The sequence below is a fragment of the Aegilops tauschii genome, chromosome 2 (genome assembly GCF_002575655.3).
Source record: "Aegilops tauschii subsp. strangulata cultivar AL8/78 chromosome 2, Aet v6.0, whole genome shotgun sequence".
Classification (NCBI taxonomy): domain Eukaryota; kingdom Viridiplantae; phylum Streptophyta; class Magnoliopsida; order Poales; family Poaceae; genus Aegilops; species Aegilops tauschii.
In genome coordinates this window covers 155,520,255-155,534,795 of record NC_053036.3, presented here as the reverse complement: position 1 = coordinate 155,534,795, position 14,541 = coordinate 155,520,255, and the positions used below count along the sequence as shown (strand labels likewise).

General features: G+C 45.1%; 1 long non-coding RNA gene across 1 annotated transcript; it reads right to left on the bottom strand.

Moving 5' to 3' along the window:
• Positions 1 to 13,514: 13,514 nt before the first annotated feature.
• LOC123497040 (uncharacterized) lies at positions 13,515 to 14,321 on the bottom strand. Its single transcript, XR_012202151.1, has 3 exons — positions 14,100 to 14,321; positions 13,843 to 14,015; positions 13,515 to 13,732 (listed from the first exon to the last, which is right to left on the bottom strand). It is a non-coding gene; the product is annotated as an uncharacterized lncRNA (long non-coding RNA).
• Positions 14,322 to 14,541: the final 220 nt, after the last annotated feature.

Here is a 14,541-nt window from a genome sequence, read left to right as displayed (position 1 = left end):
AGAAGGCTCAACAGGGACATCCCAGCATCGAAGGTATAAAGAAGAAAATGAACCTGTAGGAGATATGCCCTAGAGGCAATAATAAATGATATTATTTATCTCCGAGTTCATAATTATTTTTATGTTCCATGCTATAACTGATATGGTTCTCGAGTCTGCAATAACCACGAGGCTCGGAGGAAGACTCATATGCACGTGTGGAATAATAAACGGTAAAATGTATTCCTAGTCTGGCCTCTAAGACCAGCTCAAGTGTTGCATGATGGTTATGTTTTCCTGATCATGGGCATGTCTATGTCAGCAACCTTGAGGGCACAATGTTAAGAGAACATTTGTGTTGAATCGACCCGGATTGATGTTATGCTATGAGATTCATTCGTCACAAGTTTATTGGTACATAGAGATGGTTAACGTTTGCATGATTCCTTAGACCATGAGAGTATCGAGTTTCTTCATGCTTGCTTCATGAACTTTGGGGTTTGTTAAACGTCATCCGTAAATGGGTGGCTATTACGGCGGCTTACGGGTTCATGGAAAAGTGTGTCAAGTAACTTGATAGCTCAAGATTGGGATTTGCTCCTCCGACGATGGAGAGATATCTCTGGGCCCTCTCGGTGTTACGGTATCCATCATCGTCTGGCCAGACACTTTGTGATTTGATCACGGGGATGCCGGAACACGATAACGAGAAAAGAGAACAATACCGGTAACGAGGTAACTAGCATAGTGGACAAGTTGTTGATCCACGGGAATGCCAACATGTCTCACCTCGGGTATTTGTAACATATCGCGAAGCAACAGGAATAGCACACGGCAACTGGAGGTTCACTCGAATATTTATTTGTGTGGGTATAGGGGTCAATATGGGTGTCCACGGCTCCGATGTTGATCATTGATCGGAAGGGGTTCCGGGTCATGTCTATACTTCACCGAACCTATAGGGTCACACGCTTAAGGGTCATCTATCTGCTGAATACTAGACAGGGAGTCTGAGAAAAAATCACCGAAAAAGTTTCGGACACCGAAAAGTTTCGGACAGCGGAATCGTACCGCAGAGAGAGGTCATCGGGTAAGTTTCGATGATACCGAAAAGTTGTTTCGGGATACACCATTAAGTCAAATTGGTTTCGGCACATGCCTGATAATTCTTGGAGGATGCCAGAATCATTCTGGAAGCTTTTTGGAATTTTCTGAGATAAAAACCGGAAATGTTCCGGAGCTGCCGGAGCCACTTCAGATGCGTTTCGCAGATGAAAATCACTAAAACCGGAATTGTTTCGGAACGCGTTGAAAATCATTTTAGTGGGTACTGGAAATGTTCTTAGCCCACATAAATATTTTCAGTTCGATCACACGCTGAAAAATGTCGTCGTGAATAGTGAAAATCAGCTTTATGGTTACTTTATGGAAAGCCACCTTTTGGGGCTTTGCTCCAAAAGATCTTGGGGATGACATGGATGGATAGGAGCCATTTTTTGGGCCCCTTATGGGGGTGTGGCCGTCCACATGGGGTATCCCCCCTTGGGGACCCTCTTGTTCCTTGGTTTCACTCCTAGGTCCTTGTGGAAGGACTTCATTCATGTGCATTTTGGGTTTTTTGTGAAACTACCCTACCCCCTTGGGATTTCCTATAAATAGAGGTGGAGGGGCAGCCCTCCACACTCATCCCTTGCTCTCATAAACATGCCATGCATTATCTGGCTTCTTCTCTCCCTCCCACGAAAAGAGTTTCGTAGAGCCGTAAGGCTGTCTGGGTTCCGGCAGGAACTAGTTCTGGACGGCGAAGCCCTGCCGGATAGATGACACCGTATGTGTGCAACTCTGTAGAGAGATCGTAGTTTCGGTCTTAGTTCGTGAGTGCCTCCCGAAGGGCTGTCCGTGTGACCGTCCGAGTTTCGAAGGTCCTCCCAAAGGGCTGTCCGAGTGACCGTTCGAGTTTCGAAGGTCCTCCCGAAGGGCTGTCCGCGACACCGTCCGGGGGGCTGTTCGACCGCCTCCCGGAGGGCTGTCTGAGGAGCAGATGAGGGTATACATCCTCGCGGTTGGGAGGTTGTAAATCCTAGCTGCGGGGATCTGCACCGCCGATCGTCATCGACTCTACTTCCCGCTGCGCTACGAGTCGGTAACAAAAAAGATCAAACCATGTATGCAGTCTCCATAGTGGTCCTGGGCTGGTGCGTAGGTCGGAAAATTTTTGTTTTCTGCTGCGTTCCCCTACAGTGGCATCAAGAGCCGTGCTATGCGTAGATGCAGGTTTCGATCTAGAATACATGGAGATGTATGGGTATTGCATAATATAATTAGGTAGTAGATGAGATCTATTGCTGAAAATTATTTATGCGGGTGACAGATGAAATCTGTTACCCGACGTTCTTGTTGCTTCCCTAGAATTTGCGTTTGCTCAATCTCGAGACAGCATGGTGGAATTTGACAAAGTTCTGGCAATCCGTGATCCTGATTGATCATGGAAGTGCTATCAGTTCTTTGGGTTCTGCCGTAGTCAAAAGAAAGATGAAATTCGCAGATGAAAGGGCATTGCAGATATTATCTGCACGGGGGTCATGCGTATGACGAAGTTTAGTATGGGGCTCGAGATTTAATTATCTCGTGTTTCATACACCCTGAGATGTTAATGTAGCAACTTGAATAATCATACTTGATGATAAAATGTTGGTAGCTGCGGTTTAAGTCAAAACCTTACAAGCGACGTAAAATAAATTTTTGCATAAACCTATTAGAGGCGTCTAACTTGGTTTTGCAGGATGTGCATGTGATGTGGTATAGCAGTGCTCATACTAATTCGATTATGTATGAGATGCCTATATGATGTAATTTGATTAACATGACCTGCGTGTCATGATTCGGCATGATGGCTGGAGCCATATGATTGCATTTTAATGACCTGCGTGTCAACCTTGTTGTAATGCATTATTTTGTTAGCTATAGAGATAGCAATATTATCTGGTACATCAACAAGGTGGTGGCAATCTTCGCGAAGGTGAACACCGACGCGAATGCCGAAGACGAAGAAATGAAATACTTCTCCGTCAGAAAGGGCTATACCATATCATGCTATTATGAATTGCCTGAGATGTTTATCCCTTATGATGCACCCTTCTTGATTGCGCGGTAGTCGCTTTTATTAGGGTGATCTCTCACTTAAAATATCAAGTAGTTAGTGTTCTCCCAAGCGTAGCACCGTCACGGCACCTATCTTTTCGGGGTGCGCCATGGATGCATGGGTACGAACGATTAGAGAAGTGTGAGGCGGGTGAGGTCAGACCTCGCAGCAAGATCACTTGGTTGTCTTGACGTTCATGGCAGGATCGTCCTGAGCTCGGAACACACGCATCGAAAGATGAGCAAGAGTCACATAGAGATGTGATCGGCAAGTTTTCCTACCGATTAAAATTCCCGTTATGAGATGATGATTCTATGGCGATGAATTGAAGTCTGGATCTTGTATCACTCAAAATTAATTGTGAGAGATATTGATTTGAGTGGGAGCGCACTGTTGAATTAACATGTTTAATTCTCAGTGCAATTAATTATGAACACTGTCTAAGTGTTTCTTGCATAATAGTTGTAGAATAATGGCTCGCATTTCCACCTTCCCTATTAAAATTGAATAGCTGTTAAATATCTGGTTAAAACTTTACGAGTGGTAACGTAATATGAGGATTGTCCTCAAAAGTGCCGAGAAGGACATTGTCCTATCGCATGCTTTCCGTATCCTCCCGCTAATGCTATGGATCATGTGACTCTCGTCCTTCGATCCAAAAGCTAGAATTCTGTTACAGTCAAGTGGAATATGTTTGCTTCCATGAAACCCAAACTTCGAAAGTTGGGATAGTTATATGATATTCATGGAACTGAAAATTATTTTCAGATATAAACAAAGCAATGTTTGTTTGCAAGTATTAGTAAAAGTGTTTACTATGCATTTGACTGTTGGGAAAGGGATCCAGAAGAACGCCTGTCATATAATGAAAGGTGAATAAAACAACAACTTAAAGAGAAAGGAAGTGTCCAAAGGGTGTTAGTATGACTTACACGCCTAGGAAGTCCGGGGCTAATGCCACTCTTAAGTTGGGTGCTTCTTCTGAGAGTAGGAGAAATACTAAAAGTTAAACTATTAGAAGTATAAAGGCAAAAGGAAAGAAGACTGGAATATCCAGCTCATGTATGAATGTCATACAAGTTTTTGATGTATAGAAGGCTGGTCAAAGATATAGTTCTTGCGAATTATGGTTAAACATGTTAATCACTAATTCTTGGGTATTGTGAGTTCATCACAAAAATGCCCGCTCGATTGCATTCTGTTGCAACTCGATGTAAGAACTACTATGGCCTGAAAGACTAGCTAGAAATGAGGTTAAGGTATACACAGGGAACATAGTAAATGTTACTATACCTTCCATCGGTGTATTGCCGTCTGTATTTATTTTCATAATTCATTTAGAGTTTTACAAACTCTATCCCATTGCATAAGGTATCTTGCAAGAAGGTTGTTCATAAGAGAACTTTTTATGTTCGATGTTATGAATAACACAAGGGCCATACTTTCATTATGAATGAGATGTATGTTATGAATATTGATAATAATACAATACCTCTGGGTTTACTTTCATAATTCATTTTAGAGTTTCATACACTCTAGCCCATTGCACAATGTTTGTTGCAAAAGAGTTGTTCATAAAAACAACAATTGTTGTTAAGTATTATGAATAACATAAGGGCCATACTTCCATCATCGATGGGACGTATGTTATGAATATTGAGGGTAATATGATACATCCATAACACTGACGCTAAATGTCGCAAGACTAAAAGAATACCACACAAGTGTGGCACTACATTTGGTCACATTTGAGAACCTGCATGGAAAATTCCATTATGATGGATTTTGAAGTCTTTTTGATTTTGAATCATCTGACACTTGCAACTTTCCTCCGAAAAGTGAAGTGACTAAAATACCGTTCACAGGCCATAAGGAACGAACAACAAACTTATTAGTGATCATACATTTGATGTGTGTAGTCCGATAAGTGTTGTTAGTGGTGGATTTATTTATCTGCAGAAATGACTCAAGTAGATATATGGATATTTACTTGATGAGACGTAAGTCTGGATCTTTTGAAATCATTCGAAAGGTTCTCAAAAATGAAGTAGAAGTTATTGTAACAAGAAAATTATGCTTCTGCAATTTGATTGCACAAAGGAATATTTGAGTTACATGTTTAGCGAATGTCTGATGAGTTGTGAAAGGGGTTTCATAACTTGCACCTCCCGGAACACCACTGCAAGTGAAAAGTCCGTGGAGATGTAATCAAACCATTTATGACATGGTAAGGTCAAAGATGACATAAATAAATTTGCCATTATCCCTTTTAAAGTGATGCTTTAGAGACTGCGGCTTTTACACTGAAAAGAGCTACATCGGGTCTGTTGAAATGAAGCCATGGTATGGTACGCCCAACCATGTTGTATCTTTTCTTAACATTTGGAATATGGGGCTTGTGTAAAAGGTTACAAACCTATTCCAAATCATACAAGTGCTACTTTGTAGGTTATCCCAAGTCATTGGGTATTCCTCCCTCACTATACCGAGGCAAATAGGTTTGCCACAAAGAACGGTATGCTTTAAAAGAGAATGGTTCTTTCTAAAAGGTGAGTGGGAGAATAGTGCAACTCGACGAGATAAACATTATCTACATCATCAGATCAAAGGAAAGAGACCTTGGAAGTAATTCCAGAGTTTCCTACTGCGACTGATACGGAAGTCTCTACAATAAAATGTATGAACTTCGGTCGAACTTGCAGCTGAACCACGTAGGCAAGGCTCGTGCAAACCTCTCAGGTGCGCAAACGAGATATTGTTTTTAGACAACATTATACCTACGATACACAAGGAAGCGTTGATGGGCCTTGACTCCGGAATTGGCTAAATGCCAATACAACCCAAGTTAGTTTCCATATAAGTGATTCAAGATTAAAACCTTGATACACCTTTCGGAAGACTTAGAGTCTAACAAATATTTATGGAACTTAAAACTGATACGGATAAAATGTTTTATCCATAAAGCTCGACTTGTTGAAATAACAAGTTCAAGAGTTGACTACGATGAGGTTGTTTTCATCGTAGCGATGCTTAAAGTCGGTTCGGGTTGAACTAGCAATTATTACATATTTCAATCATGAGATATGAAACATGGATGATAAAAGCATTTCCATCTGATGGAAATGAAAGCTAGGACTTGTATATGATACAGTCCAAAGTAATTTGTCGATCCAGAGGACGCTAGTAGGTATGCAAACTTCAGAGTTCCAGCAATGGACAGAAGAGAGCAAAATGGAGTTGGAATCTTCGTGTTTTGATTAAATGGTCAAAGGGGTTTTGACTTCATCAATGGGTAACGAAGATGCTTGTAATTCAAGAAAGTAAGTGGGAGCGTAATAATATTTCTAAAAACCTTATGTGCTTGGCACATTGGTAATTGGAAATAAATTTCTTGACACAAATTAGGACTTCATTTGAAAATAGTTTTTCGATGAAGTGCTTAGGCTAAATAGCCTCAATATTAGGCATGATGATCTATGGAGATAGATTTACCTAATGGGGCTAAGCAATGAATACATATTGACAAGATGCTAAAACCTTTTAGCATTTAAAACGCCAAGGAGTGATTCTTGCCAAAGTCACATGGAAAGAGTTTTTGCAAGACTCGGTGTCCCAAAACACTGATGAGTAAAATACATGATGTAGATTCCACACACTTTTGTGTTTGGATTAATCATGTATTCCATGGTATGTAAAACAACCAGATATGTCCGATACTCCCAAGGTGTTGCGAGTATGGATACCAAAGTGATCAAATTACTGATCATGGGACAACAGTGAAAGATGTCATAGAGTACTAGAGTAAGTACTGATGACATGGTTTTCTCGCAAGCAGAGATCATTAAGAGTTCGTTGTAAAATGTTACATCAATACAGTCTTCATCTTTTCTCCATGCGATTTTCGATTTAAATTAAGGGTTTTGTGTAACACACAATGTGTGGCACAGTTAGTTGGAATTTGTTCAAACTAGTTACTGTGGCGAATTCTATAACAAGGGCTAAGTATGTTGACGCTTTAGAAGCGACAAAGAAGATGTTGAATCATATAGTTCATTCATGAACTTAGTATAGTTCCAAGATGGCTTTTGACAATGGGACACTACTGCAGGTAGTTGCTCCATAACTCAGTCTGAGGAATCCAGGTTCGACCTGTGATTCACATACATACAAAGCCAAGTCCACACAAAATATGAATTTTGTCAAAACGTGAAATCGCGAGGACATGCAAAGATACACACGGAACTAAAGTCATCAGATCCGTTGGACATCAGGCTATACCACAAGCGAAGCATAGTTACACCGGTGTGCCACAGGTGTGAAGTGCATTAGCATAAGCTAGATTATTGACTCTAGTGCAAGTGGGAGTCTGTAGGAGATATGCCCTAGAGGCAATAATAAATGATATTATTTATCTCCGAGTTCATAATTATTTTTATGTTCCATGCTATAACTGATATGGTTCTCGAGTCTGCAATAACCACGAGGCTCGGAGGAAGACTCATATGCACGTGTGGAATAATAAACGGTAAAATGTATTCCTAGTCTGGCCTCTAAGACCAGCTCAAGTGTTGCATGATGGTTATGTTTTCCTGATCATGGGCATGTCTATGTCAGCAACCTTGAGGGCACAATGTTAAGAGAACATTTGTGTTGAATCGACCCGGATTGATGTTATGCTATGAGATTCATTCATCACAAGTTTATTGGTACATAACACAGAGATGGTTAACGTTTGCATGATTCCTTAGACCATGAGAGTATCGAGTTTCTTCATGCTTGCTTCATGAACTTTGGGGTTTGTTAAACGTCATCCGTAAATGGGTGGCTATTACGGCGGCTTACGGGTTCATGGAAAAGTGTGTCAAGTAACTTGATAGCTCAAGATTGGGATTTGCTCCTCCGACGATGGAGAGATATCTCTGGGCCCTATCGGTGTTACGGTATCCATCATCGTCTGGCCAGACACTTTGTGATTTGATCACGGGGATGCCGGAACACGATAACGAGAAAAGAGAACAATACCGGTAATGAGGTAACTAGCATAGTGGACAAGTTGTTGATCCACGGGAATGCCAACATGTCTCACCTCGGGTATTTGTAACATATCGCGAAGCAACAGGAATAGCACACGGCAACTGGAGGTTCACTCGAATATTTATTCGTGTGGGTATAGGGGTCAATATGGGTGTCCACGGCTCCGATGTTGATCATTGATCGGAAGGGGTTCCGGGTCATGTCTATACTTCACCGAACCTATAGGGTCACACGCTTAAGGGTCATCTATCTGCTGAATACTAGACAGGGAGTCTGAGTGAAAATCACCGAAAAAGTTTCGGACACCGAAAAGTTTCGGACAGCGGAATCGTACCGCAGAGAGAGGTCATCGGATAAGTTTCGATGATACCGAAAAGTTGTTTCGGGATACACCATTAAGTCAAATTGGTTTCGGCACATGCCTGATAATTCTTGGAGGATGCCAGAATCATTCTGGAAGCTTTTTGGAATTTTCTGAGATAAAAACCGGAAATGTTCCGGAGCTGCCGGAGCCACTTCAGATGCGTTTCGCAGATGAAAATCACTAAAACCGGAATTGTTTCGGAACGCGTTGAAAATCATTTTAGTGGGTACTGGAAATGTTCTTAGCCCACATAAATATTTTCAGTTCGATCACACGCTGAAAAATGTCGTCGTGAATAGTGAAAATCAGCTTTATGGTTACTTTATGGAAAGCCACCTTTTGGGGCTTTGCTCCAAAAGATCTTGGGGATGACATGGATGGATAGGAGCCATTTTTGGGCCCCTTATGGGGGTGTGGCCGGCCACATGGGGTATCCCCCCTTGGGGACCCTCTTGTTCCTTGGTTTCACTCCTAGGTCCTTCTGGAAGGACTTCATTCATGTGCATTTTGGGTTTTTTGTGAAACTACCCTACCCCCTTGGGATTTCCTATAAATAGAGGTGGAGGGGCAGCCCTCCACACTCATCCCTTGCTCTCATAAACATGCCATGCATTATCTGGCTTCTTCTCTCCCTCCCACGAAAAGAGTTTCGTAGAGCCGTAAGGCTGTCTGGGTTCCGGCAGGAACTAGTTCTGGACGGCGAAGCCCTGCCGGATAGATGACACCGTATGTGTGCAACTCTGTAGAGAGATCGTAGTTTCGGTCTTAGTTCGTGAGTGCCTCCCGAAGGGCTGTCCGTGTGACCGTCCGAGTTTCGAAGGTCCTCCCGAAGGGCTGTCCGAGTGACCGTTCGAGTTTCGAAGGTCCTCCCGAAGGGCTGTCCGCGACACCGTCCGGGGGGCTGTTCAACCGCCTCTCGGAGGGCTGTCTGAGGAGCAGATGAGGGTATACATCCTCGCGGTTGGGAGGTTGTAAATCCTAGCTGCGGGGATCTGCACCGCCGATCGTCATCGACTCTACTTCCCGCTGCGCTACGAGTCGGTAACGAAAAAGATCAAACCATGTATGCAGTCTCCATAGTGGTCCTGGGCTGGTGCGTAGGTCGGAAAATTTTTGTTTTCTGCTGCGTTCCCCTACAGAACCTTGGTAAGGCTTCAGAGTTCGTCACAGACAGTGAAGGAATATTATGGTACGGAGACAGACTTTGCGTACCTAACATTGAGGAACTCAAGCAACAAATCCTAACCGAAAGCCACACCGCTCCGTACTCGATCCATCCTGGAGGAACCAGAATGTACAAAGACATTCAGGAAAGATTTTGGTGGCACGGTATGAAAAGGGATATAGCCGCATTTATTGCTTGTTGCGATTCATGTCAGCACATCAAGGCCGAGCATCAAAAGCCAGCAGGGCTACTCCAGCCAAACAGGATACCAGAGTGGAAATGGGATGAAATAGGAATGGACTTCATCGTCGGACTACCCCGATCACAACGCGGAAATGACGCCATATGGGTCATCACAGACCGACTAACCAAGGTTGCTCATTTCATTCCCGTGAAGACTACCTACTCCACACAAAGGCTAGCCAAGCTTTATCTCTCCCGTATAGTTTGTTTGCATGGAGTCCCAAAGACTATAATATCCGACCGAGGCACTCAATTTGTCTCTAAATTTTGGGATCACTTACAGCAAGCTCTGGGCACGCAGCTAGCTTTCAGTACAGCGTACCACCCTCAGACTGATGGACAAACGGAACGCATAAACCAAATCTTAGAGGACATGCTGAGAGCCTGTGTGCTCACCTATGGATCCAGTTGGGAAGAAAGTTTGCCGTATGCCGAGTTTGCTTACAACAACAGTTACCAAGCCAGCTTACAAATGGCACCCTTTGAAGCATTGTACGGACGGAGGTGTCGTACCCCACTGAATTGGTCAGAGGCAGGTGACAGCCGTATCTTCGGCCCAGACATGCTTAAAGAGGCCGAGGAGAAAGTTAAGCAGATCAGGGACAGACTCAAGACAGCACAAAGCCGACAAAAGAGCTATCACGATCAAAAACATCATGAGGTCAGTTTTGAACCCGGTGATTCCGTATACCTACGAGTGTCTCCTATGAGGGGCCAGCAACGGTTCAAAATTAAGGGGAAACTAGCCCCAAGATTTATTGGACCATTCTGTATAGTTGCACGAAGAGGCACCGTAGCCTACCAGCTAGAACTACCCAAGGAGCTGTCAGACGTCCATGACGTATTCCACGTCTCACAATTGAGAAAATGTGTGAGTAACCCGGAGAAGCATGTATCTCATGAGGGCATTGATGTACAACCAGATCTCACCTACAGAGAGGCCAGTAAAGATACTGGAAGTGTCTGAACGGAGGACCCGTCAGAAAACGACAAAATTTTTCAGAGTTCAGTGGAGCAACCACACTGAGGATGAAGCTACATGGGAAAGAGAAGATTTTCTTCGGGCAGAATATCCATATCTATTCGAGGATCAGCTGAAATCTCGAGGATGAGATTTTTCCTAAGGGGGTAGGTGTTGTGACACCCAAAATTTCATTTGGATTTTTCAAATTTTTTACTTGACTTGAGGGAGGTGATTTAAATTTTTTCTTCAAAAGAACCCTCCCTTTCAAAATATTTTTTTATGGCAAGAGTTTTATTTGGATTCACCCAAGACTTGTTTTTGGTCTTGGAGGTTCTTGCTTTTTATTTTGGACTCAAGCCAAAATACTTTTCACTTGGGAAAATGCCTTTTGGAAATTCCTTTGAAAATGCCCTATGGCTTTTGAAATGTTTCCTTGCCCCTTTCAACATTCTCTCTTATCATGGCCTTAGTGCAAATCCACTCTCCTAAACCTTCCCTCATCTTTGGGTCATGATTTGTATCAAATCCAGCAAGTTGAACCTCCCCATATGATTATTTTTCCATTTAAATCTTATCAAAACAATTTCTGTCTTCTATTCTAGCCTTTGGAGATTTACAAAGGAGCTACCATTTCTGTTTTGATTTTTGCCCCCAAACCAATTTCCCTTCCTAGTCCTTTGAACCCTCAACCCAGATCCATGAAGATCCACTGGTCTTCAGTTCAAAATTTTCAAACTATACTTGCTGCAAGTTTGGACCAGATTTGCCAAATTTGATGAAATTCATTCAAATCCTTCTCCAAAAATTCTGAGAAAAATCAGGCAGCCTCTGGGTGCATTGAGAGGTCACCTCACCAAGTCCCAGCTCCAGAAAAAAATTTCTTGATGCCAAATCATTCTGTCGAGCACCTGCTGGACACTGTTTCTGTCAAGTTCAGTTTTCAGTTGAATAGTTTCAGAGAACACTGTCGTTTTCTTCAGAACACCTCCTCGATCTCGCCAGTAACTGCGTTGGTGCCTTGCTCCCTGTCCCCTCCCCCTTGTCCCTGCACCGCACGAGCGCCTGGAAGCTTGCGGACGTCAGCGACGAGCAGCAGAAGGTGCGCCGCCCCGTGACCGACGCCAGCGGCGGCTTTGCGGCCGCCAGCGAGAGGCGCGGCGCAGACGGCGCCACCCAGCGCCGCCCAAGCCACCGGAGATCGCCGCGTGGCCCTCCACTCCCCCGAACGCGCTGCCACTCTCGTCGTGAACCGCTGGGCGCGGAGCGCACTCTCTGCCACCGTCGTGCCCGTGCGGCCACCCCACCGTGGACCGGCGCCATTACGCCAAGACCGACCAAGATTAGCAGGGGAACAGCACCAGTACACCTCACTGATGTTGCCTGGCCAGCTAATGCCCCTGCCGATCCACTGCCTCGCCGTAATTGCTCGCCGGAGATTCTCCGTTCACGGCCACCCCCTCGAGCCGCCTATAAATAGAGGCCCCGAGCTCCAGCTAGTACCCACACCACCTCTACACTCCACCAAGACCCAGCCTAGCCACTGGAAGAGCCCCGAGGAAGTCTCCTTCCTCAACTCCGGCCGCCGCGACCCGCCACGGGATCCAGCTCGATTCGCTCCCGTGCGTGCACCTCTGCCTCCCATCTCTTGCCAGTAGCTCTCTAGTGCATCCCTCTCTCTGACCCGCACTTCAATTCGACGATTGCAGCACACCACCGGAGTTCCCCACCATCGCCCGAGCCACCGTCCGCCGGAGAAAGTGTCGCCGTCGACGTGGTGCTCCCCGACGCCCAAGTCCACCACCCACCGACGCGGAAGGACACGCTGAAGCTCTTGGTACACTCCGATCTCTCTGTCTCGCTGTGGTTCGACGCCGGCGACCACCGCAGTCTTCGGGCGCCGGCGAGCTTTTTAAACCTGACATGTGGACCCCCCACGTCAGCCTCTCTTTCTTTCCCCGCGAACCGTTTTCTGTTGGCGCCTTCGGGCAGAGTACGTTTTCTCTGTGGGCTTGCGCATTTCTTTCCGAAGTGTTTTCTGTTTTCTCAGTTAAACCCCTGGAACTTTTCTATTTCATTACAGATGAGTCCCTGGACAGAAACCCTTATAGCTTTTTAATAAAAAGTGATTTTTGAGTGATTCTTTTTCTGACAATCTTTTAATTTTGTCTAGTTTTTATGGGATTTATTTGGAAAAAATTTGGAGAAGTTTTTATGCACGCGTTGGTTTTCACGTTAGCGCCCGTTTTCGTTATGCCGTAGGTTCCGGAAGTGGTGACGGAGCCGCGAACTTCGCCGAGCTAGACTCCGACTTCTCCGAACCAGGCAAGCATGTTTGAACCTTTGATATGATAGGTGTTTTGCATGTAATAAATTGTTGAGCAGTCCCAGCTCAACCTTGTATTATATTCAGTACTCCTGGTATTTTTCTTCTGTGACCAAGATATTGTCTACCAGTGAGAAGGAATTCTTCTTTACTGGTCCATAAAAGGGATTGGTCTCTCAATAAATATTTTATTAAAAAACCGGTCGTGACAGAGAATGAGTAGGAGCAGAGGCGGGGTCGTATGTGTCGGTCGTGCGCGCTCGCCCGCAGTCAACGCGGACGTAGCGGCCGACCTGCGATAGCCCCATTCATCCTCCTCGGCCTGGAGAAGGAGAGAGCTGACAGAGAGAGTCAAGGATAAGCATCAACCCCTGCCTGACAGACACCTCCAGGAGATGGACGACGGGTAGGAGGCGGCGCTCGAGGCAGAGGAGCACGAGGCCGACAGAGAGGTTACCGGAGGCAGCGAGCTCCAAGGCGAGGCATTCTGGTTGTGTTCCATGTGGCGACTCCCTTCTCTGGAGAAAGCAGAGATTAGAGAGAGAAGAAGGAGAAGGGAGATTAGAGAAGAAGAAGAAGAAGAAGCTGAAGAGAAAAGCTGAAAGAGAGGGGCGGCAGCTCTGCTGGCCTGCTGGAGGAGGCGGCTAGGAAGCACAGAGGAGCTCCTCTCCAGGCGATGTTGGAGGAGGCGGGGAGGCCGGCTCCTGGGAGCCCAGCCAGCCCCGGCCACTGGGAGCCCATATGGGCAGCAACAGCGCCGCAACCTACCGACGAACGCGAAGCAGCCACCGGCGAGACAGCCTGGGAAATCGAAAGAGAGAGATGGGGTCAATGGAACGAACACCAAAGGAAGAGGGGATCAAGGGCGGGGAGGGAGGAGCTTACCGCGCGCATCCGAGCTCGATTCTGGCGCCACGGTCAAGCAAAGAGTGATGCTTGGTTCCTTGTGGAGGAAGAAGAGAGAGGGGGAAGCAGTGCTGTGGGCGTGTGTGTGTGTATGTGGCTGCAGCACGGATAGAGAGAGGGGAAGGAGAGCAGAGCCGCTGATGGATGGATAGAGAGAAGGAAGGAGAAGCAGCGCTGCTAGAGAGGAACGGCGATGTGGATAAGGTCCAGATAGAAGCTGCTCGGTGGGGATTTTTGATGCCTTCTTTAATGGCTGAACCGACCAGAAGCCACAGGAACTATGCGTGCTAGCTTCGGTTGCAAAATTTTCCTTCTAAATGAGCATCGATATAATTACTTGCAAGTGCAGTTGTTTGTTGTTACTGTCATTCATGCCTTCCGCATCTTATGAATACATTATCAGATACAATAATTTAAAATG